General features: G+C 30.2%; 1 protein-coding gene and 1 long non-coding RNA gene across 4 annotated transcripts in view; both read right to left on the bottom strand.

Annotated features, from left to right (window-relative positions):
- The window catches only part of LOC129921566 (rap guanine nucleotide exchange factor 4), a 216,638-nt gene that overhangs the window by 119,058 nt on the left and 71,175 nt on the right, over window positions 1-26,405 (bottom strand). The window lies entirely within an intron of this gene.
- On the bottom strand, window positions 18,457-20,922 carry LOC129921568 (uncharacterized). Its single transcript, XR_008773543.1, has 2 exons — window positions 19,605-20,922; window positions 18,457-18,630 (listed from the first exon to the last, which is right to left on the bottom strand). It is a non-coding gene; the product is annotated as an uncharacterized LOC129921568 (long non-coding RNA).

Raw genomic sequence — 26,405 nt, 5'->3', positions numbered from 1 at the left:
ATTTTTTTCAATTTCACTATAGTTTACAAAAAAAAAAATAAAATTTTTTTGGACACAGTGCCGTTATACTTTTCGTATAGATTAGAGCCCAGAAAACTCGAAAATCTTATCTAAAAAAATATTAATGTATAGGTTTTCGAGATATGATTTTTCAAAGTTTTTTGTCGTTGTTTTTCTCAGCATACTTAATATTCGGCCTATATCTTGAGTAGTAAAAGACTATTCTGAACAGAAAAAATGGCATCTGAAAGCTGAGTAAATAAGCAAAAATACTCGAATAACTTTTCTGGGTCACTGCAGATTTTTAAGTGTAATATTTTAAAACATTTTGAAAATATCCATTTTTTAAAGGAAATTTTTGCATCACTGAAAGAAAAAATCAAAATCTTTCGAGTCCTCATAGTTTTAAATTTTTCATGTGTAGTATATTTTTTGGCAAAGATAAAAAAATAATTTTCTATAAAGATATGAGCCAGGGATAGGATCTTGTGGACCTAAAAACTTAAAAAAAGGCAAAATAAAACTCCGAAAAAGGCATAAAAAGGCATTTATTGAGAAAAGAATGAAATATAAAAATTAATTGCAGTAATTTGGAACAATCATGAGTTTTTTAAAATATTCAGTTAACAAGCGCCTGCGATTGTCCCTTAAAGCCTGGTACGCGCGCTGCTCGCGCTAAATTTTAGCTAAAATAAAATTTCCATACAAGTTATCGATAATAATTTGTATGGGACTCATTTTAGCTCTGCTAAAATTTTTCGATAATTTGTATGGGAGCTAAAATTTAGCGCGAGCAGCGTACCAGGCTTAAGAGTGCTCTAAAGGAGCTAAAATTATCTCTCTACATCTGTAGAGACGACTGGACCCCAATTAAATAACTCGACATCGCCCACTTCAACATTTGCAGGGTGCTCTGGGGTCGAACTACGGCATAAGTTCGTTACCGTTTTGACTATTGCTTTCTCTATTTGATTAGAAGAAAATGATAGAGACATAAAGCGTCAATACGTTAACGTACGTAGTTCGACCCCTGGATTTGTGTTCCAATGTATTACGCAATTTATTTGTTCAACTTTTTCGAGTCCCTCAAAAACATTTTTTGAGACTGCCCCTTTCGCAGCTTCCAAATCTCTCTGGATTATGTCCAAAATCTGGAAAACTTCTTCAATGGAGTATTGTAAATTGAGAATGTTAGCTTTTGAACTCTGATACGTGTCGGTTGTCGGCCGCGCAATAGAACGTTGAAGACAATAAATGGTAGCAATAGCAGACAAACAAGTTGCATAGGTAGATCTTTTCATTCGAATTTTGTTTGTGTGGGGTAATTAGTGAATTTTTAATATAGAAGAGATATATTGAGTAAGTAATATACTGAGTAAGTTAGCTTTTTGTTTGTATATTTGAGTGTTTTGTGTGTAGGCATTACCTTTAAGATGCTAAAAAGATAAAAAACATAGGAAAAGACAAAAAAAGGCAATAACAAGAGAAAAGGCAAAAAAAGGCAATAACGAAAGAAAAGGCAAAAAAAAAGGCAAAATAAAATACATATATTTGGAACGAGGGGGACGTAAAACGTGTTTGTATTTAATCTATAATGTCGTACGATTAAGCAAGAAAAAAAGGCAAATTCCACAACATCCTATCCCTGGATATGACCATTCTTGTAACGATCAATATTTTTTGAGTTTTTGTCTATAACTTGAAAAGTAAGCCAAATTTAAAAATTTTTATTAAGCAATTTTTTGTAGATAATTAAATTTCCTATCGATAAACATCTTTTGAAAAATTTTAAAAATAAAATGTTGTAAAAAAAAACTTAAGAAAAACTATTCAAAAAAGTGAAAAAAACGACATTTTTGATGTTTTTACTAAATGGTCTAATTTTATCCTTTGAGCATTTATAGATATTGAACATGTAAAAATGGAAAGAAGTTACTTTATCTTTCAACATAATGGTCACATAAATTGAATGCGGCTAAAATTGGATAAAATATAATGTTTCAAAATCTATTGTTTTTGGTCTTTTTGAACTTTGAAAAATCATATCGAACACAAAACTCATAAAAAAAACGTTAAGGAACTTAAGAAAGCTACGCACCTCTTTTTACCCCTTTAATAATCACCTATATAATTCTTTTTCGTGACAAGTTCAAATTCAGCCAAAATTTCTCAACCCACTTACCCCATTAAGCTTATTTCCTACCACAAAACTCCTCTTTTCGGCAAACATAAAAGTTAAAAATAATTGCCATTCTAAATATATATATACGAAAAACCAGTCTGCTTTTCCTTGTTCACCTGTTAAACTTGCACAAAATAAAAAAAAAAGAAAAAGAAAAGATGAAGGCGTTTACCAAAGAATGTGTACAAACGATGAACGCTTAGCAAGGAAATATACTCAATTCAATATCATTCCTCATCACCACCCATGACTACCACCGCCACCTTCATAACGTGCCAACATAAAGTTGTCATTAAATTGAATTTTCTTCGTAGCAGATTACCTTTTCACGTTTAGAAAACGAAATTTCCAGTGTCAGCTTTTAAACCTGGCTGCAGCAGAGAGGAGTTTGAAAAGTACCTACTTCCTTATACACAGTCGTCGTCCCCTTTTTTTGGCGCCAAATAAATTGGGGTGATTCTATCGAGTGTCGACATTTAGCCTTGCCACCTTCTTTCCCCCTTTTCACAGACATACACTCAGATCATTGAAAAATTGAAAAAGAAGAAAAAAAAATTAGAATCGAGTCCTTATTTCGTTTGAGGCCCTGAAACCTACTTTAGCATTTACACTTTCCATCAGAACCCAAGTCACCCGGATTCCTTTTTTGCATGTTGATGGATTTCAATTGAAAGGCTGAAATTGGAGCTAGGGGTGGTGGAAAATTCTTTAGTCCTCGTGTTATGTCAACGACAGCCAGCGTTCATAGCGGTAAAGTAGGTATAAGACTATATACGTATATTTTATACGAAACCAATTCCTTAAGTGAAACGAAAGGAGGCCGTGAACGTTTGGCGCTGCCGTCGCCCGCCGTCGTCTTCTCATCGTTTTTTGTGTTGTTAGTAGGTATGTGCCCTGAATAATAAATACATTTTTTTTTCTTTGGCAATTCCTTTAAACGGAAATTCATGACAAACCGGAAACATTTAGAGATGTCCTGTTTTTTTTTTTTTTTTGTTCTTTGTAGTCTCTCCTTTTTTGTATTCTCTTTTACATGATTCCTATTTCGTTCGTTTAAATATTCCTTTTGTATATATATATATTTTCTAGGACAAACATGTTATATTCAATGAACTAGAATTTTTTTATAAATGTATGTGAATATGGTAAGGATATTGTATATGAGAATTGAGTATACTTCGAAACCTATGGGTCATAAAAACTGATATGTTCCCTGTCAGAAAAAAAGATTTCTATATAAGAAAGAAATTCTGTATTCTGAAACAATTTAGGTACCAAAAGAAAGAGTTTTTTTTTCTGATTTTTTTTTTTTTTTTTTTTTGAAAAATCTTATGTGTGACGATATAAAGTAATAGCGTTGGATTCGAGACGTGCCTGGGTTAAGTTGAGAAACAATGTGATAGAAAATATGTATTCTGATACAAATGTGATAAATACGTGACCAAGAAAAAGTAGAGGTGTGATTTTAGTCTTGATATCTACAAACATATACAAGACACAATAAAATCAAATGGAGCAGTAGAATTTTTTGAAATAAAAAATAATGTTTTGGAATCAATGACCAGACTGATGTATTGAATTCTACTTGGGGTCATAGTAAAAATGCATCAATCAAACCTAGAAATATTATCCATTTATTAATGATATTTATGAGCTTGAGAAGTAGAACAGTAAGGTTTGGTGACACGTCATCGTGTGCTATGTATTGAATAAGAAATTAATGGGTTGGGGTCGAAATGCTGTATGTTGCAAAATTCTGTATTCAAAATACTGTATGCCAAAATACTGTATGTCAAAATTCTATAGGTATATGCAAAATGCTGTACGAACAAAATTCTGAAAGTCAAAATTCTGTATAGCAAAAATTCAGGTTTGTCAAAATACTGTATTTCAAAATTCTGTAAATCAAAATTCTGTAAAAGATATACCTAGTTTTGATAATGTAAAAAAGTGCGCGCGCACTTTATTGAAAATACAGTATTTTGACATACAGAATTTTGTATTTACAGTAGGTATTATGACGTACAGAATTATGGTCTTACAGTATTTTGACCCCACCGAATTTCGTCGTACAGAATTTTGACAAGCAGAATTATTACCCGCTCCCGAAATTAATGATAGATAATAAGTCAAAAGTAAGAATAAATGGAATTGATGAAATTTTTTAGCTAACGTACCAAATCTTTAATTTATATGTTTTCAAAGAAAAAATGAGACACAAGTTTTTTTTTTGGAAAAAAATTAATATAAAAAAAAACAGTATCCACAATTTTTTACTCAAAGACTTCAGCGCAAACAACCAAATCAGGATTGTAATAATATCAATTATTATAAAAATGCATTTGAGCAGCCTAAAGGCCTATTTTTTTTTGATAATTCGTTAATTTTTCGTCGACGTTCCGAGTGCTCAAAAGAAAAAAAATAATTTATTCAAAAAGGTCTAAAAAATTATATGGAAACCAAATTTTTATTTGTAAGAAATTTTGTTCTGTTTTTAATAAAAATGCATTTAAAAAAAAATTGTATCCTTAGTCCATTTTTCAAAACGCTAAACTATATTTTGGATTTCTGAGTTTTTTGTAAATGACTAGGCCTATTTAAAGACAATTTTTAAACAGAAGTGTTGAAGTAAACGTAACATTTATATTTGATGAAATTTTCCAAAGACACATTTTTGAAATAAAATAAATACAGTCGACTCCCTCTAACTCGAACTATCACGGGACACAAAAATTGGTTCGAGTTAGAGGAAAACTGGAAAGAAGTCGACTGTATTTCAATATTTTTTGAAAAATTTATTTTTTTAAAAAGCATGAGGATTTTTTTTTTGAAATTTAATTTCAACGTGTTGATCAATATCTTAGATTTAATACAGCTTTTAACGACCGCTCCTTAAAAAAATTGGCGTTTAGTCCCGGTGGATTTTTTTGCGTAGATACGTAATATTCAAAACAATTGGAAGAAAACTGCATTTTTAATATTTGTTTTCTCTTTCTTTTTAAGAGAAATGTAGTAGAATTATCATAAAATTTATTTGAAGAACAATGGTATTTTTTTGATATTTTACTATTTTTTTTTTTTTTTTTTTTTTGAAAAAAGAATTTGACTAGTTGTCAATCAAAAAAGTTGACGAAAATTTTTTTGAAATTTGAAAATTTCAGTCCAGCTTTTACTTTATCATGATGTAGTAAAACTTAGCTGCTGTTTAAGAAAAATACTATCAAATACTGCGAAAATTGAATTGAAATTGAACGAACTACGACGGACGGGGACGAATAAACTTTTTCTAGAGCTCAAGTTGCTACAATTTTTTATGTACAAAATGTATGAATGTGAATGAAAAAAATAAATTCGTTCTTCGAACTTGAGATAATAAGCAGACTTGACAATGATAGAGAAATACCAAAAAAGTGGAGCTCGCTATTCTTTATGCTTAAACCACTGGAGCAATTTTCTTCAAACCTGGTAGTTAACAATTTTGGTTGATTCCTTATTGAGGAAATTGAAATTTATTTTAAACAACCAAAACTAGCGACACAATAGAAAAGTAGTTTGATTTAAATTTTTGTGCAAAGTAGATACTATTAACGGTAGGCTATAGGCACCTGCCATTTTTCAAGATTCTGAATTTCTCGTTAACGATCAAGCCGTTTTCATCAAAAAAAATTTATACAGGAACTTTAAAGTAATTTTTATATCATATAATTTTATTATATAATTTTTATAAATTGAAAAATAAATAATTTTGGATTTGTAAAAAAGGTTAATTTTTTTTTGAAAACAACTTGATAGTTTAAAAAATGAAATGCACGACTGGGTCGCACGAACTTGCTCTTAGAGTTCAAGTTGCTTAAATTTTTAAGACTTTTTATATAGAAATTTGGGAAATGTAAGGTAAAAAAAAAATAAAATAAAAAATAAACATAAAATTCGTTTGAAAAAAAAGAACAAAACAAAATCTGAAATCAAATTGCGCTCCAAAAAAAGTATGCAATTTTACTTGATATATTAAGGTGAATTTTAAGAAAAAAAAATTTTCAAAATCGTTAGAGCAGTTTTTTAAAAAACTAATTTTTTATAAATAATTTTTTGGAAAAAAAGTTTTAAAATAAAATTGGTATGCCATTTTTTAGAAATCACTAATAATCATCTAAAAACAAAATTTCAAAAAAATTCAATGTTCCGGTTTTGAAAATTCGATTAAAAAAAAAAAAAAAAAATTTCAAAATTTTTTTAAAAATCCAAAAATTATGTTTTTCGAAATTTTATTTTTAGCTTATATTAAGATTATATAAATGCTTCTTCACAAAAAGTTTAGCTGAAATCGAATAAGCACTTTCGGAGCAAATCGGATTAAAAATAAAAACGGTTCTATGGCAGGTACCGTTAATAATGATTTTCAAAAAATTAAAACTTACATTTGAATTTTTTTAAACAAAATCGTTGGAGCCCTTTTTGAGCAATTTCATCTTTACTTAAATCGGTATATGACAAGTACCGCTATTTTTGGTCCAAAAAAATTAATTCCAAAAAACCCTCTGGAGAGTCTATTTAAAATCATTAAATTTTAAATTTCATTATTTATTTTATGTGAAAGCAAATATTTAACACGCGTGTGGGACTCACTCGTGCACTTTATTTCATGTTTCTATAAATATTATTCATGTAGTTAATTTTATATTTTTAAATCTCTGTTTTTTTTTATCATACACGATACCATCTTTTACTTACTCCGCTCACATCCAAAAAAAAAATCTATATATGTACTTTATTTCCCACTATAAAGCAAAATAGTAAATAAGTTTGCCCTTTGACCGTTTCTCGTCAACATTTTTGATCCGACTTTGTTTGTATTACCTACCTACACAAACTGTGTATGGAAAAAAAAATGTGTAAACTTCCATTTTTAGCCTGGCATTTTACAAACAAGATATTTTTATAACAAATCCAAATCTGGAATCGAAACATGAACCAGATCACAACCATCACCCACACATGCACTTGATCCATGACAATCAATATAATTTCCAATCCCCCCCTTTTTGACTGTTTCACGTCCAATGTCGATAAATTGTAAACATTGTCGTAGTTCTGGCTCCATTTGCCTATATGAGAGCCCAAAGCAAAAAAAAAAAAACAACTTTCAGCTGAAATACTTACGAGAGTGTGTTGATTGACACCTCCGCACCCACATATTGGCCCAGTCGGCTAGCTGTTGGCTGGTTCACCTGCACCACTTGTCCCAACTTGACTTAAATTCCATCCCAAGGCTAGCCGAGTTGAATATAGTCCTATCTAAATATTAACTGTCTACTGACCACCAACACTTCAAACCCGTATTTTTATTTTCGCCAACCCGAGACCCGTATTGGGAAACATTGAACCCCATTCAGATGGAAGCCATTGAACTTTGAGGGTTATATTATTTTGAATCAATTGTTTTTTTTTTTTTGTTGGTGGGTTTTACGACTTTTTTTTTTATTTGTTCAGGCATTTTTCGGTTTATTTCGCTGAGTGTGTTTTGTATCTTTTTTTTGTTTAATTTGAATCTGTGTGTGGCTTTTATAAATCTCCATCATCAAAACAAAGGAAAAAAAAAGATATAAAATGCACACAGCAGCTACTTCTTTTGCTTTTATGATCCTAAACAATAAATCAACCGAAAGAGGTCTCAAGTCTCGACAGAAAAAAAAGGTCAAGCCAAAAGAGTAGACCATTTATTTAAAAATAAATCATAACTGGATTTATGCCAAAGTTTACTTATTTTTTTTTCTACCCAAAAAACCCACTTTTAAAAAGGGAAAATTTGCAATTTGTGTCAAACTAATGCGACTAATTTGAGAAGAAACCCTTTTACCCAACTTATTCGACTTCTTGATCACACATACAAGTTGTCGTCCATCGTGTCGTCCACTTTCATGGAGATTTATTGAAGAAGTTTAATATTCTTGGATTTTGTGAATGGTTCATAAGTCTCTTTCGGATTTGTAGGAGGGTAAAAAAGGGGGTATACTTATAAAAATGTCAACGCATATAAGTCGTTCCTGGACCCGGTGTATGGAGACGCAAAAAAAAAACATATCTCGGCATTTTTCAATTAAATTTGAAATGGACATAGCCCAAGTTTTGTGTGTCGTCAACATCATTCCGGAGGCGATTTTTGTGTCATGCATGATGAAAAATGGTCAGCAAAACTCACAAAATCACAGATGCGGAAGATTGGGTTTTTGTTGAAATTTGCGTCACACAGCATAAACCGTGTCATGGTTGTGGATTATTTGTGAAGTTGCAGATGTTTACTTGAATTTTGGCAAAAAAGCATAAATAAAATAAAATTAGATTTGTGATTGCGAGTTGATGAAATGGATTAAAAAACAAAATAAGAGAGGACCTGACTTTTTATACAGGTTTAGGTTGGAGGAGGTTATGAAACAACTCACAAAATTATGTGAATTGTGGATGCTTGCTGACAGTTTTTGTTATGAAAATGACATTTTGGTTCATTTATTTTTATGGACTAGGTAGGTACTCATTTGATTGTGTATAAAATTATATAGCTGGGCATTTTTGAGGTTAAATTTGAAACGTTGGGAAATTCTCATGCTGAGTGACAGTTCATATGGTCTTAGAGCTCGTGAGAGATTAACCGGAAAATCCTTTTAAGGGGGGAAATCCCTCTGGACGACAGCTTTTTCAATAATTTTTTTTTGGAAAACCGAAAGTATTTATTGAAATTTGTTTCACAAAATGGCGGCCTTACAGCTCTTTAAAGTTGACGCCTCGAGTTTGTGCCGTGCAATGCCCAGGTTCAGAAATTAATACGCATTGCATGAACCTAAAAGTGTAAAATAAAAATTAAAGACAAAAACCAAAAAACACAATGTTTTTGAAGTTATACTTCTTATGGGAGGGTGGGTATGAAAATTTACTTTTTGACAAGAATGTCAAAGGGATTATGACGCGATCACCCTGGGTAGCAGGGCTGTCGTTTCACCTTTAGAGTAGGCAGTACTTTAGTATTTAAAAATGCAGTACGCCGTAGTACGGCAAACATAAAACACACAACACGTTGCAAGTTACATGTTTCATGTGGCAAGTTGCATGTGGCAAGTCGTATGTGGCAAGTTGCATGTGGCAAGTTGTATGTGGCAAGTTGTGTGTGGCAAGTTGCATGTGGCAAGTTGCGTGTGGCAAGTTGCATGTGGTAATTTCCATGTGGCAAGTTGCCAGGGTTGCAAAAAGTTCACATTTCAGCTCAGCTCACAGCTCAGCTCAAATTTGAGCTAGGTACCATAGCTAAGCTCATTTGAGCTGAGCTGAAAGTGAGCGCCCCAACTTCCAACGCCTATATCTCGGAATTTTGAAAAAAATGAAAAAAATTTTTTTGATGCCAAAAGGTAGCGAGGACTCTAACCTACATTTGGGTACAACTCCCATCCCTGTAGGTGCACGCGTTCTCAAACCGGGTGAACTTAAAACTAAAAAAAAAGTTAAGCCCGATTCTGAAAAAATAGGTATGATGTGGCGGTTTAACATGGAAGATGATTTTTTAAAAATCTGAGAATGTACAAAGCGTAGGCCCATGACACAAGCTATCATTGGGCATCACTCCCAAAAATTGCTCTCAAGCGGTTTAGCTTCCAGGAGCGTTCAAAGATTCTGGGATTTTTCGGAAAAAAATTTCACCTTAACTTTCAAAAGCGATTTTCTCGGAATTTTGAAAAAAATCGAAAAACCGGATTATACCACTATCTGAGAATATAAGCTAGCTAGCTGAGAATATAAGCTTTCATATGGCACCACTCCCCTGTCTCTAGATCAAAGCGTTCCAACGCCTATATCGCGGAATTTTGAAGAAAATGAAAATAAAATTTTTGATGCCAAAAGATAGCGGGGACTCTAACCTACATTTGGGTACAACTCCCATTCCTGTAGGTCCACGCGTTCTCAAACCGGGAGAACTTAAAAGTAAAAAAAAAATAGGCACGATTCTGAAAAAATAGGCATGATGTGGCGGTTTAACATGGAAGGCGATTTTTTAAAAATCTGACAATGTGCAAAGCGTAGGCCCATGACACAAGCTATCATTTGGCATCGCTCCCAAAAATTGCTCTCAAGCGGTTTAGCTTCCAGGAGCGTTCAAAGATTCGGGGATTTTTCGAAAAAAAATTTTACCCCAACTTTCAAACGCGATTTTCTCGGAATTTTGAAAAAAATCGAAAAACCGGATTATACCACTATCGGCTAGCTGAGAATATAAGCTTTCATATGGCACCACTCCCCTGTCTCTAGATCAAAGCGTTCCAACGCCTATATCGCGGAGTTTTGAAGAAAATTAAAATAAAATTTTTGATGCCAAAAGATAGCGGGGACTCTAACCTACATTTGGGTACAACTCCCATTCCTGTAGGTCCACGCGTTCTCAAACCGGGAGAACTTAAAAGTAAAAAAAAAAAAATAAGCACGATTCTGAAAAAATAGGCATGATGTGTCGGTTTTACATGGAAGGCGATTTTTTAAAAGTCTGACAATGTGCAAAGCGTAGGCCCATGACACAAGCTATCATTTGGCATCACTCCCAAAAATTGCTCTCAAGCGGTTTAGCTTCCAGGAGCGTTTAAAGATTGGTGGTTTTTTCGAAAAAAAAAAAATTTACCCGAACTTTCAAAACCGATTTTCTCGGAATTTTGAAAAAAGTCGAAAAACCGGATTGTACCGGAATTTTTTTTTATGATAAAAAAGAAATATTTTACTAAAAAAATAGAAATATATTTACTATCAAAAACACCAAGAGAAAAGATCACGAAAAATTATCTGTCTTATTTATAAAAATATCTATGTGTTAAAATAATTCCATTAATAACTAGAACCAAACATCTTAAGCTATGGTGTTTTATAAAAGTTTAAAATATCTTCATATTTCATTATACTTTCCAAATAAAAATCAATGTATCCTCTCACCCATCACAGCTCAGCTCAGCTCACTTTACCTTAGCTCACCCAACAGCTCAGCTCAACCATCAGCTCAGCTCACTTTCAGCTCAGCTCAAATGAGTTAACCATATATAGTACGTTCTGAACCGCACAACATGAGTAAAGTTCACAGATTAAATTGAAAACTACATGGACGCAAGGAGGATGAAAGAATTAATTTATTGTTCACTTGATAAAAATGTAAAAAACGAAGTGTGGATTAATTAATTTAATAATAGAAATTAAAAATATCAAATGAAATTCATTTATATATGTATACTGAATGAGAAGTATAACTTCAGTCGAGTGTACATGTGTACACACACTCTTTTTTTTTTTATAAACAAATTGTTAAAAAAAATATTTATTTTATTGAACTTTTTAAGTCGATAGCTTCATTAGTTTTTGAGTTACGTTGCACGGCGCGGAAAAAAAACGCGTTTCGAGAAAAATGCGTTTAAAGTTTTCGTTTTCGTACTGTGGTAGGTTCGGAGCGCATGGGTTTAGGGACTATCTAGGGACTTTTGAGGCTTCATTTAAGGCTATGACCACTGAAAACAGTTTCTTCGGTTAATAGATTAATTAATTAGGCGGCAAAAAAATAATGCAAAAATAAAAAATTTCAGAGGGATCCCCCCCCCCCCCCCCTAAGCACTTATAAGGTCTTTGTATTTATTCAGTAATGGTTTCGGAAACAAACAAAATAAACAAGTGGATTGCACGTTAAATTTAAGCGAGTTTCTGTATGGTTTTCTGCTAAAATGACTTCCGTCTTAAATTTAAAAGAAATCCACTTAATTTAAGCGAAAAATAATCTTATTTATCTGGAATCTTATTAATGTGAAAACATTTTAATTAAAGCCAAGATGTCTTTCGTCTTAAATTAAGCCGAAATCCACTTAATTTAAGATGAAAATCTTATGTGGAAACATTTTAATTAAAGCCAAGATGTCTTCCGTCTTAAATTAAGTTGAAATCCACTTAAATTAAGATGAAAATCTTATTTTTATGATAAAAATATTTGTCATGTTAAATTAAGTGATTTGCCGCTTAATTTAAGACAGAAGTCATCTCTGCAAAAAAAACCATGCAGAAATCAGCTTACTTTTAAGTAGTCTTTTTCACCTTGTAAGAAGCTATAATTTTTGAAAAGCCATGTACCTATTGTAATATCACGACTAAACAGAAATTCCCTCATCAAAATCTACTCTAAAATTTTACTGACGGCACATAAGGTGGAGGTGAATAAAAAGCTATAGGGTTTCCACCAAACAAAACTGCAAAATTTGTATTAAATGTTAATTTTTAATTTCAATTTTTCAAAGTGGTTGAGAATTTACTTTTTTAAAACTATTGATTTGATACGAATATCTTCTAAACGGTTAAAGCAATCAACAGCAGCAGCAATCAAATTTGATTCTAAAGATTTTTTTGTAGAACGTTTAAGCCCCTACAAGAATATATCTTGCTAATTTGGAAATAATGAAGTTTCAGTGAATTGGAAATTTTTTAAAAATATAAAATGTTTTTATATTTTTTTTTAACTTTGACCTCGAATATCTTTAGAATGGTTAGATTAATGAAAAAAGTTAATAGACCTTTTTTGTGGAAAAATCATTTTCCTACAAGAATATGTCTTGCGCGTTTGATTATTATAATTTTTCAATTTGTTACAAAATTAAGAACAAAAAACGAATTTTTAAAGATTTTCTCGATTTTTGGACCTCAAATATCTATTCAACGGTTAGATAAACGAAAAAAGTGTATAAGGCCTTTTTTGTAGAGCTTTCAATTTCCTACAAGAATATGAAAAGAAATTTGGTAAAAAGTCAATTAATAAAAAAAATATTTTTTTTAGTAGAAGCTTGATGTAAAAATGGAAAATTGCAAAGCGGAGGACCTTCCCATTAATATAAACAGCTCATATTTGGTGTGTATATTCTAGAGGTGTCTAGCAATCGATTTTTCGGAGTACCAAATAAAAAAAAAAAGAATTTCGATTTTTTTGACCCACCCTAATACCATTTTTAAAATTCTTACTAAATTATTTCATTTGCTTCTCAATGAGAAGCTGTAAGTCTGTGTAGACTTATAGACCTTCCTCAACCTGTTAAATATATCAATATCAATAATTAAAAGGAATTAAAAACATTTTTTCCACAATAATATTAATCCTTTTTTTGGGGGCGAGCTCTTTTAACAAGAATTCTTTTTACTTCCGATATAGGTACTATATATCAAGTTATGCATTCGTACAAAAAAAAAACAAAAAGTTGAGATAACATTTTTCCATGACATTACGATGATAGAGAATGACAAAAAAGTGTGTCCCGAAAGTCCGTCTGTCTGTCTGTAAACGAAGCTACAGCCTTGAGCCTAAACGGATATACTGATTGATGTCAAACTTGGTATGTAGTATTTTTTTGAGACTCTCCAGAGGGGTTTTTGGAATAAATTTTTTTCGACCAAAAATAACGGTACTTGTTATATATGTAGGTACCAATTTTAGTAAAGTTGAAATTGCTCAGAAACGGCTCCAAAGATTTTGTTTAAAAAATTCAATTGGAAGTTTCAAGACAAGGTCTATCTTCTCATGAAAAAATTTATTTTTGAAAATTATTATTAACGTTACTTGCCATAGAACCGTTTTTTTTTTTTAAATCCAATTTGCTCCGAAACCGCTTATTCGATTTCAAGGAAATTTTTTGTGAAAAAGCATTTATATAATTTTAATATAAGCCAAAAATAAAAATTTGTAATTTTTGGATTTTTATAAAAAATTTGAAATTTTTTTTTTGAAAAGTCAAATTTTCGAAAACGGGACATTGAATTTTTTTGAAATTTTGTTTTTAGATGTTGAAAAGTGATTTCTACAAAATTACATGCCAATTTTATTTTAAAACTTTTTTTCCAAAAAATTATTTATAAAAAAATAGGTTTTTTAAAAAACGGCTCTACCGATTTTGAAAATTTTTTTTTTCTAAAAATGCATCTTAATATATATCAATCAAAATTGCATACTTGTTTTGAAGGGCAATTTGATTTCAGATTTTGTTTTTTTATTTTATGTTTATTTTTTATTTTTTATTTTATTTTTTTTTTACCTGACATTTCTCAAATTTATAAATAAAAAGTCTTAAAAAATGTAAGCAACTTGAACTCTAAGAGCAAGTTCGTGCGACCCAGTCGTGCATTTTATTTTATTACGAAAGCAATTTAAATATTGGTTTACTTTCATATTCACGTGCAAAATATTATTGATTTGAATTCATATGAACTGATGCAGCAGTATTTCAGATGATTGAAATGCGAAACGAGTTTAAAATATCATTTCCTTTTAAACGGATTCAAGTCAAAGTGGCTTTTATTGTAATTAAATACGAGTAGGTACCTACCTATATTGATTTTTATTGAAGGTGGAAATTTTTAAAATTTATGAATTGATGAGAACCCCATCTACAATGTGTTTACAGTTTACACATCCTTTAATTTTGAATAGAGAACAGATTTTTTGATGTAAGAACACTTAAAAATTGAATAGGTACAAAAATTTAATATTTGTCAGTTAATTTTATGAATTCCTGGAGCTTAAAAGAGATTTACTAACAAAATCGAAAAAAGCCTAAATTGAGCTATGATATTTTGTCATCTTAACCAGAATGTGGTAAAATCTTAGGAATGGGAAAGTTAACTGAATAGAAATAATACCTACTTGAATATTTCATTTTATCTCAAACTTTTGTCTTAAAAAAAAAAAGATAAACAAAAACAATCTCCTACAAAACAAATAGAAATTCAAATATTATTTCATGCAAACATCAACATTTTGAGATAATTGGATTCATAAATCTAACCAAATAAATCCAAATGAGAAAGTAGTTTAGTTACGAATGAACACAAATAAATTAAGGTCAACACTTGCCTGAAGCAATTCTACCTACAAAAATCATTGATAGTTGATTTATTTATTTTTCTCTAAATAATTTCTACCAAAACTATACATATATGTACATTGAACCTGCAGGAAGTAAGGAGGTAAAAAAAAATTAAAAATTGTTGCATATTGAGAAAAATCATTAAAGCTTTATAAATTAGTTGAAACAAAAATACAAATATTTAAGAATTGACTTTCTGCATTTCTGAAAAATGTGTGGGATAATAGAAAATGTTGAACATAACTTAAACGCAAATAAATTATTGTGAAATTTTAAATTTTTCATGAAAAAAGGATTTTTTTATTTGATTTGTTTGTACTACAGTAATATCATTTTCCATTGAAGTAATTATTATATTTCTGTTTTTTTACAAAAATTTGAATCAATGCTGCAGCGCCACCCCACTGTGATTCTGCATAGTAACTAATCGTTTCAAACACCAGCATGAAAAAAATTATAGTATCTATGCACTTCGGTTGATGAATGTCAGTTCAGTTGAAAAAATTCTACTTCTAGTATAAATCACAATACCTACAAAAAAAAAAAAAAAAAAAGAAAAAAGAAAAAATAAAAGAAGGATGCAAAAGCACTAGATATACAAAGCTTCATCATCATCATCGGTAGTTGTTGACAGAAAAGTGTAACCTGAAGCCATGGATGCACACACTTTTTTCATTGAAAATTCTTTTCAACACCAAAACGGCCAACGAAGTGTGATGAAATGATGTATGAGTGAGAAAATAAAATGCACGACTGGGTCGCACGAACTTGCTCTTAGAGTTCAAGTTGCTTAAATTTTTAAGAAAGGACCCCGCACATTTTGTATGGGAAGTGGCCTTCGTTGAAATTGTCTGAAATTTTAGTATGTTGTTCTCTTGAAGCTCTTGATCAAAAGTCGATATGGGCAGAAAGTAAAAAAATGGACAGTTTTTAAGATAACGGATTTTTTTCGATGACTATCTCAAACTTTATAAAAGGGATAGTAACTCTATATATTGTGTTTTGCGTCATTTTTTAGTAGAATTCATATTTTTTTAGGGTCGCTGAATCCAAATCCGAAGTCCAATTTGCCTCATCAGGTAAGGTTTTCAAGATAACCTCAAAAAATGTCACAGCCTCAAAAAATTTCAAAACGTCAGGTTTTCGAGATAATTTCAAAAAAAGGTTTTCGTTACTTTTTTGAGGTTATCTCAAAAACTCGATAGGATAAAATAGACTTCGAATCTGGTTTCAGCAACCCAAAAAATATGTATTAAACATAGTCGCACTCCCAGATCAAAGAAAAATTTTTTTTGAGACTGTGACATTTTTTGAGGTTATCTTGAAAACCTTACCTGATGAGGCAAAATGGACTTCGGATTTGGATTCAGCGACCCTAAAAACCTATGAACTCTACTAAAAAATGACGGAAAACACAATATATAGAGTTACTATCCCTTATAAAAGGTTTGAGATAGTCATAGAAAAAACCCGTTATCTTAAAAACTGTCCATTTTTTTACACTCTGCCCATATCGACTTTTGATCAAGAGCTTTAAGAGAACAACATACTAAAATTTCAGAAAATTTCACCGAGGGCCACTTCCCATACAAAATGTGCGGGGTCCTTTGGAAAATGTAGGTACTAAAAAAAATAGAATAGGCACAAAAAAAAATAAATAAAATAAAATTCGTTTAGAAAAAAAATAAAACAAAATCTGAAATCCAATTGCCCTTCAAAACAAGTACTTATGCAGTTTTAATTGATATATTAGGATGCATTTTTAGAAAAAAATTTTTTTCAAAATCGTTAGAGCCGTTTTTTAAAAAACTAATTTTTTATAAATAATTTTTTGGAAAAAAAGTTTTAAAATAAAATTGGTATGCCATTTTTTAGAAATCACTTATCAACATCTAAAAACAAAATTTCGAAAATTTTAATTTTGAATTTTGAAAATATTGAATTTTTTCAAAAAATTACTTTTTTTTAAATTTTGTTTTTGGCTTATATTAAAATTATGCAAATGCTTTTTCACAAAAAGTTTCGTTGAAATCGAATAAGAACTTTCGGAGATAATCGGATTTAAAAAAAAGGGTTCTATGGAAGGTACCGTTAATAATGATTTTCAAAAAAAAAAATTTTATTAGAAGATAGACCTTGTCTTTGAAATTACATTTGAATTTTAAAAACAAAATCGTTGGAGCCGTTTTTGACCAATTTCAATTTTACTAAAATCGGTTATGACAAGTACTGTTATTTGTGGTACAAAAAAATTAATTCCAAAAACCCCTCTGGAGATTCGTCATATAACGCTACATACCAAGTTTAACATCAATCGGTCTATCCGTTTATTCTGTAGCTTCGTTTACAGACAGACAGACAGACGGACTTCCGGGACCCACTTTTTTGGCGTTCTCTACCATCGTAATGTCATGAAAAATGTTATCTCAACTTTTTTGTTGTTGTACGAATGCATAACTTGATATATAGTACCTACCTACATATGTATATCGCAATTAAAAATTTGATTGGCCTTTGTTTTGGAAATATTACCGTTATAGAGTGACAAAAAACCTCATTTTGGCTGTTTTCGAGGTTATGCTATTGCTTATTCGTGTATACAAATTTTTGTCGACTTTTTTCCACTTTCTTACTAATGTAAGTGTCTGCAAAACAAAAATATGAATAGTTCTTGGACTTTAATTAAATGTAAGCCTTTGAGATAGCCGTCAATTGAATTAAATTTTCATCTAAATTGAAAACAAAATCAACAGGAAGGGCTTAATAGGGTAACATTTAATTATAATTTTAATTTTAAGACGTAGTTCATAGGTACATAAACAAATCAATTCTCTCAACACACTTAAATTTTTGTTTATTACCTTGTAAGTTTATTTTAATTAACTCTGAAACGTAATTTATTGTTCTAATTTCAAGCTGAATAAACAAAAACTCATCTAAATAAAATATTTTCTTTATTAGCAATCAAAATACATTAATTGCTTTCAACATCTGTGTGCTGGATGCCTAGCCTACCATATTCCGCACAATTTGTGTATGTTTTCAAATTGCAATAAAATTATTTTAAGTACATACACAAAATCGTTATAAACAAATTTAACAAAAATAAACCACAATAGCAAAAGATTTTATTCTTCTTATAATAAATTGGCTTAATTTAAGGTCAATATAAATAAACAATCATTTTTTTGAAAGCCAGTGAATAGCCCTCTATAAAAAGATATCTAATCTCATAAGACCTTACCTGTTCAAAAAAAAAATTTCCAAAAATGTATCACAAAAATTAGCGGCGCTAAAAATCCTCTCTTTAAATGTAGGTGTTGAATTCTGAATAAATTACAATCGTAAACACTATCCAAACACTGAATTTTTATTTTTATTTATTCATTCGAATTTACAATCAAAAATTAATTTTTTTTTTTTTTTGTTTATAGTCTTTTTATTTATTGATGATTCATAATGGTTTCTTGTAGGTACCAAATTTCCATCCAACTCAAAGAGAGAATACAAAATTTTGATACAAACCGCGCACTTGTATATCTACTCGTAAAGTATCAAAACAAATGCAAATTACAAAATTTAAACCGCCCACTGTTATCGTGAATTGACACAACGGGATATGATCATAATCAACCGATGACGACGCCGCGTTGCCGCCATATTCTTCTATATAAAAAAAAAAAACACAACAGATGAATAATTTTTGCTGGAAAATGAGTGGGAAAGGTAAACAAAATGCGATTGTTTGTTATATTCTTTGGAAAACAGTGTTCCCACACTCAAATTATTTTGGATTAAAAAAAAAATTAAAAAATTGAACAAATATTAAAACACTGTTCAGGTAAAAATTTTAGAGAAAATCTGGGGATCGGGTCGAAATTCTGGCTTCAAAATTCTGTTTTTCAGAATTCTGCTTTTTTTCTATTGTGTCTTTCAAAATTCTGCTTTTTAAAATTCTGCTTTTCAAAATTCTGCCAGCATATTTTTCGAACAAACAAATTCTACTTATTCAATTTTAATTTATTGATTTATCAAACAAACAATGAACATAAAAAAAACTGACAAAATGAGAAAGTAAACAAACAGCAGAATTTTGAAAGCAGAATTTTGACCCCTTCAGAATTTTGACCCCAACCCGAAAATCTGTTGCATTTTGAAACAAAATTTTAAAAAATTTGAAAAAAACAGGTTTAAAAACTGGTTAGATGACTTTCCAAAATTTTGTTCATAAACAAATTTTGAGTAAGTTTTTTACTAAATTTAATTTTTGGTTCACTTTGAGACCTTTCAAACTTCTAAATTGTTAAAGAACGTATTGAATAAAAAAATAAAAACAATTTTTTCAATTTGGTCAAATAAAGTGGGAACACTTTTTCTTTTAAACAAAAACGAAATACAGGATGTAATTAAAATCAAACAAGATGCAAACAAAACGCTTTAGAACCGAAAGTGGGCCGCATCGCAACAAATAGTCAGATTCGGACCATATGCAGATGCTCATTCAATGTACCCACACTCTTTTAATCCTTAAGGATGCACCGCCAGGAAATTCTTTATCGAAAAACAAACAAACAAGTAAACAAAACACACTATGACGTCGATGACGACGACGACGTCGATATTCCAACACAAACAAACACCAGCCAATTTTATTGAAACAACTTTCTGAGCTCTACACCGACCGACCGATCGGATAAAAACAATTTCCACGCCGATTAAGATGATAAATCCTCGAGCTACTTCAACACAACCGATGCAAGGTACAAGGCACGAGGCATATACGACACAAATAAAGGTACTATTCGGAGTTCTATAGAGGTGTATTATGGGAATCAAAATGATAATCGACAACGACAGCCGACGTGCTAGAGCTCTCAAAGTGAATTAATTGAAAGATACATTTTGAGAATTCATGCAAGCGTCCAACCAATATGAAACTATGGCAGTCGAAACAGCAGCAGACATATCTCTACCTCCTCCGCCATAATCTATGTTGGAGCTTGTGCTCCAGTCTGGCTGCGAGATATTTTTTTTTTCAAATTTTTTTGTATAGGTACAGATACAGAATAGAAACATAGAGAGGAAGGTCTGCTAATAACAACGATGAATTATTGTATCTAGTTTCTACCACAATGTATTGTATCTGCATGCTGGTGAGCTAGATTATTCTAGAGGGAAACAAAATGTAGGGTTAAATTATACGCATATGAAACAGAAACAGTAGCCACTGGAAGTAAACAAACTCAAAGTATTGTCGATTGAATAATATGCTAATGTTTAACAGGTGAATTTCAAAAGGAGTTTTGTTTTAAGATGAACTTTTGATAAGGGGATTTACAAAATTTTGTTTTTCGCTATGAATTTTTAACTCAATTACCATGGCTGCCCATAAAACTTCATAGCTCTGCTTACATTCAATGAATGGAATTTAAATTTTTGCCAGTTACGAAACGTCCTAAAGTGGCCTAAAATGGCCCCCTTAATAGAAATTATAGAATCGAACATAAAATTAAAAGGTTTTATGAATGCGATTCTTTAGTTCATCTGGCAAAACTGACATATACGAAACTTTAGCAACTTAAAGCCATTATTAGAAATTTGACAAGTCAAACTGTCTCTAGCCACCTCAAAAAGTACACTCTTTGAAATTTTGTTAAATTTTTTTTTGCAAAATAAAGAATAAAAAACATTGTATGCATGAAGTATTTCTTATTAATTTACTGAAATAAGTTGGCTTTGAACGGTTTTAGATTTTTCGGTATAAAACTAAAAAAATCGAAAATGGGCAAAATGGCCCACTTAGTACTCGGGTAAAATGGCATACTTACATACTTTCACATGCCATTTTATACTTTTTATAGTGAAAATGGTTGCTAAATATAAACGATCTACAGAGAGGCAGTCCTGGACTGAGAAAAGCCCTTGATTCCGTGCAATATCTGGAAGAAAGCATCCAAAACACTCGAAGTTTCAAAAACTACCGTAAGTAGACGAGAAACCAACATGGAACAGGGTTTTGAAGGACTCGCAGAAAGATCTGCGGGGATTTAGCACCACTTGTTCCAAGAAAATGGAAAAGGAGTCCTTTGACTTTATTTTGCATTTAAAATCACATATGGTTGGAAAGTGTGCCATTTTACCATTTGATCAGTGAAATTTGAAACGTCTTTGAAATTAAAAAAAATGAATACTTTTTGTAATTTTTTTAACTCGCAAAGCAAAAAAATGTGAGAGTAATATATTACACTGAAAATAATAAATTTCGTAAAATTACGAAAATCGTTTCATACACTACATTTTCGTTGGCCCAACGAAACTTTCGTTGGCTCAACGAAAATATGTAATTTTTCGTAATATGAAAACCTTCATCAATTAATGAAAACGTTTCATACACTTTTTCTCCCTTTTTAGTGCCAAAAAATCCAATTCAATGAAAAGATTCATCAATTAACGAAAAATTTCATACTCATTTTAAAGAATAAAAATAAGAATTTTTTCTTTACTTTATTAAAGTTTTAATTAAGTAACGAAAAAATTCATTAACTTATGAAATTCAACATTAACTAACGAAAATCTTCATAAGCTTATGAAAATTCTTCATATACTAATGAAATATTACATTGGCTTATGAAAAAATACATCAGTTAACGAAAAAAATCGTTGCCTTACAAAAAAAAAACGTACACTTGGGTGCATTTCTGTTTTAATGATTAAAAATTGAATCTTGCTTTATATAGTTCACATTAGGTTTTTGTTCAAAAATCTATGTAAGCTGAGCTGAATATAAAAAATATTTGCGTATTGACAAGGTGTCTCACGATAAGTCGGACATCAGATGACTTAAGTGAGCTCCACCGGGTCGAAACGCCAATTTTTGGTTTGGACTATATTAAAATAATAATTTAACAAGTCCAATAAAAAAAAACAATTAATAATACAACGAAAAGTTTCGTTAGCTAACAAATATTTTTTCGTAATTTAATAAAAATGTTCATTAAATTTACGAAAAAATTCGTTAGCTAACGAAAATTCTTTCATAAATTAATCAAAAAATACATTGACTAACGAAAAATATCACCGTGGTTAATGAAATTTTACGTTAATCGATGAAAAATTTCGTAAAGTGATGTAAAAATTCATTAACTCTCGATCAAAAATTTTTATGAAAAATTTCATAAAAATACTACAGTTTTCGTTGATTGGTGAAGTTCTTCATTAACGTATGAAAGCCATTTCGTTGAGCCAATTAAATTTTTCATCGGCTGAAAATTAATTAAATTTTCGTTGGCTCAACGAATTTTTTCGTTGTATTTACGTAAGGATTTGGTTCAGTGTAAAAAGTGTATAGCATTTAAGTTTGAATGTTACTTTTTTTCGAGATATGGGACATTTTCCTTACCAGGGCCATTTTATTGATTTATTTTAAATGATTTACCTATTAAAAAACGAAAAAAAAGATGTTATGTCAGGGCTATGATCAAAGCCAGAATTGTATCTGCGTTTATACCAACAAACAAAGAAGACAAAACTAATGAACAAAAACCAAAACTTTTCAAACACGATGGAAATGATTTAGAAAAAAGCATTCACCAATAAAATTATCATTAAAATATGTCAGAAGGTATTAGAAACAATCTGAAAGAAGCACACTTGCAAAAATGGAGATTTGTACTTGACGATCAAATTGGCTCACAAAACGCGACTTTAGAAGCTCCTTATGTTTCTGGGGTCGCTAAATACGAATCTGAAGCTGTCCAAAAACTTTTTTCACAAAAAATGTTGAAAATCGCTTAAAATGGGAGGAGGAGTGACTTAACAAGTATGTTTAACATCTGAAATATTATTTAATAGTTTAAACAAAAATATAAGGGCAACGAAATACCTGAAGGAAAAGCAAAGAAAAACCTTCAATTTAAGTTATTGACTGGAATTAAATTCTTAAGAATAAAAAAATAATAAATAAATATAATAAATAAATAAATCAACAATGGAATACAAAATATTGATAAACGACTTGGTCGTACGTACTTGCTCTTGGAATTCGAATTGATAAATTTTTTAAGACTTTTTTTAATAGAAATTTGGTAAATTTAAATGAAAATAATAATCTAATAAAAATAATAATAATAATAAAAATAATAAAAAAAAACATACTTATCTCGTTCTTCAAATGAAAAAAACAACTCTTTAAATGAAATCGAGCTCCAAAAAGGTATGCAGTTTAATTTCTTTCATAAAAATGCATTTTTTTCATACAAATGTTAATTCTAATTTTAAGTAAATAATTTTTTGGAAAAAAGTTTTAAAATAAAGTTGGCATGCCGTTTAGTAGAAACTATTAATCAACACCTAAAACCAAAATTTCTAAAAAATTCAATGTCTCCTTTTTAAAAAATTCGATTTTTCAAAAAAAAAAATTTCTTAATTTTTCCTAAAAGTCCAAAAACTATTTTTTCAAAATTTTATTTCTGATTTATGTATATAAGACTATTAGAGTGTTTTTGTTTAAAATTTTTTGTTGAAATTAAGCAAATCGTTTGGGAGAAAAATCAGATTAAAAAAAAAGGTTCTATGGGAGGTACCGTTAATAATGATTTTTGATAAAAAAAAAAAAACGTTTTTCATGAGAAGATAAACCTTATCTTAAAACTAATACATACTTCAATTTTTTCATCAAAATCGTAGAAGCCTTTTTTGAGAAAATCAAACTTTTCTAAAATTGGTATATGACAGGTTCCGTTATTTTTGGTCCAAGAAATTAATTCCAAAAACACCTCTGTACATATTTCAAAAACTGCTACATACCAAGTCTAGGGTAGGTCGGCCAATCCGTTTAGGCTGTAGCTCATTCTACAGACCGACAGACATCCTTACATACAGACGGACAGACGGAATTTCAAGGGGTTAGGGTCAAAATTCTGCCGGGGTCAAAATTCTGCTTTCAAAATTCTGCTTTTTAAAATTCTGTTTTTTAAATTCTGTTTTACAAAATTATGCAAAAAATTAGAAAAGAGTACTTTGTCAATTTTTGTAATACTCATCTTTTTTTGATAATAATAGTTGAATTTTTTTTTAATTAAAAAAAATTTAGTAAGTAAAGGAATATTCTTTATAACACAACATTTCATTTTTAAATAGTTTTCAACGGTATAAAGATGCGAGTTATAGAATAGTCAGTAGTTTAGGCAGTTTAAAAAAAATTTGTGACAGTTAAAAGCAGACAGTTAGGAAAGTGCCAAACTTAATTGAGGCGTATTTTTGTTTAATAAACGCATTTGCTATAAGAAAAAGTAGAATTAGCAGAATTTTTGATTAAAAAAAAAAGCTGGCAGAGTTTTGAAAGACAGAATAGAAAAAAAGCAGAATTTTGAAAAATAGAATTTTCTTGAAAAAAGCAGAATTTTGAAAACCAGAATTTTGACCCGCTCCCATTTTCAAGACCTAATTTTTTTCGCAATCTCTATCATTGTTATGTTATGTTTGATTGTTATCTCAACTTTTTTTTGTATAGGTACGAATGCATAACTTGATATATGGTTCCTAAGTTGCAAGTAAAAATTAAAAAAAAAAAAAATAAACGCTGGAGAAGTTTTCTATTTTGAATTCCAGTTTAAAATAAAGTCTACCGGATTTAGCATAAACTTGGATGTATAGAATTGGACTATAACCTTCATACAATCAAACTACTTGTCGATAACCTTTATTCAAAGATTTCACATTTTAGTACATAAATAACTAGATTTAAACATCAGTTTTTGGTGAAATTCACCTTTATCAATGCTAATCCTGCTTAATCGACTTTATCGGTTTGGATTTCATTTATTGACGAAAATAAATTCCTTAAATGTGACATTTTGATTTGGGATTTATTCTAAGGAGCATGTATCAACTGATATAATGTTTCTATTTAGTGTTATGACATTTTAAATGCTGATGTAATTATAGCTTTGTTTCGTCTTCTTTTTTTGTTTAAAAAAAAGTATTTCTTTCATCAGAACTAATTGTGTCGAATTTTTATTTTTAGAAATCAACTTCAATTTTATTTAAAAACAAAATGAGGAAGTGTTATGGGTGGGTGCTACCGTGTCAGTCGTGGGCACGTGAAAGACTTTTATGTTTTAATTCTATTTTTTTTTTTTAATGAAGCTTCAAAGTGAAAAATGCACAAATATCACGTTTTTGTGTTTATAATGATGTCGTAAATTAATAAGTTTTAGTCATTTTGTGGTTCGTGTGCGGGACATTTCTCTTCTTTTTTAATGAAAACATAACTTAAAAGGGGAATTTTTGATGATAATGAAGAGCGTGTGCTGGTGATGTGTATTCGCATTCTCATTTAAAAATAGTGGCAGATCTGGAGACATTATGGAAAAGTTTTAAAAGAAAGGGTTAAATGACAATGAGTTCATAAAAAAAGGATGTCAAATGGTTATGTAGTATTTGGTGGTTTAAAAAAAATTATATCAAATGAGACTGCAGTTAAACGTGCTTCAAAACAACCAAAACGTATATCAACGTATTATTTGGAACGTTTTTCTATTTTTCATCATCCCGAAATGACCCAATAATACGTGTCCTTGTGTTGATAATAATAAAGCTTATTGTCTTACATCATGAGCGTCTGCTTCACTTTTCCTATTTGTATTGAAAGGTTTGAGGTTCTCGTATAAAATTCATATGAAACTTACACTTAGAGTACATTTTTTTTTTGCCGGTTTGACTCTTTTACTGCAAATTTTACCTTTAAAAAAAAGTTAAAAATCTGTTGCAAATTAAACATCATGCGTTTTGATCTTTAAATAGGGTAATTTTTAATTCGCAAAGAAAAGGTCAAAGTCAAAAAGTAAGGGATTGCATATCTAAGTCAAATTTAAATCCCGTATTATTTATTTTAGGTAGGTACCTTTATTATTCTGAAAATAAAAAGGAATTTAAATGAAACCTTTAATGGATTTATTTTGGTATCAGAAGCTCTTTTAGAAATTATGTATACAGGGTGTCCCACAGTCACCGCCCCAAATGAAAATCATGGATTCCTGAGGTCATTTTAAGTCGAAAAACTTTAGAGGTAATTTTCTCGTTTTCGTCCCGTTTTCGAGTTACCACGGTTTTTATGATTTTTTCTCTTTTGTCCTTCAACTGGCCTTATCTTTGCCAAACTACGTTTGATTTGAAAGATTTTTTTTGCAACCAATCAAGAATTTATTGCAGTTTAAGTTTGTCTCAAAACTTTTTTTTCTGCGAACAACCGTTTCTATACAATTTTGCATCAAACACAACTTTCTTCGTTTTTTAAGTTGTTTTGTACACTTTCA

The sequence above is a fragment of the Episyrphus balteatus genome, chromosome 1 (assembly GCF_945859705.1).
Source record: "Episyrphus balteatus chromosome 1, idEpiBalt1.1, whole genome shotgun sequence".
Taxonomy (NCBI): domain Eukaryota; kingdom Metazoa; phylum Arthropoda; class Insecta; order Diptera; family Syrphidae; genus Episyrphus; species Episyrphus balteatus.
This window is presented reverse-complemented; position numbering and strand designations above follow the sequence as displayed.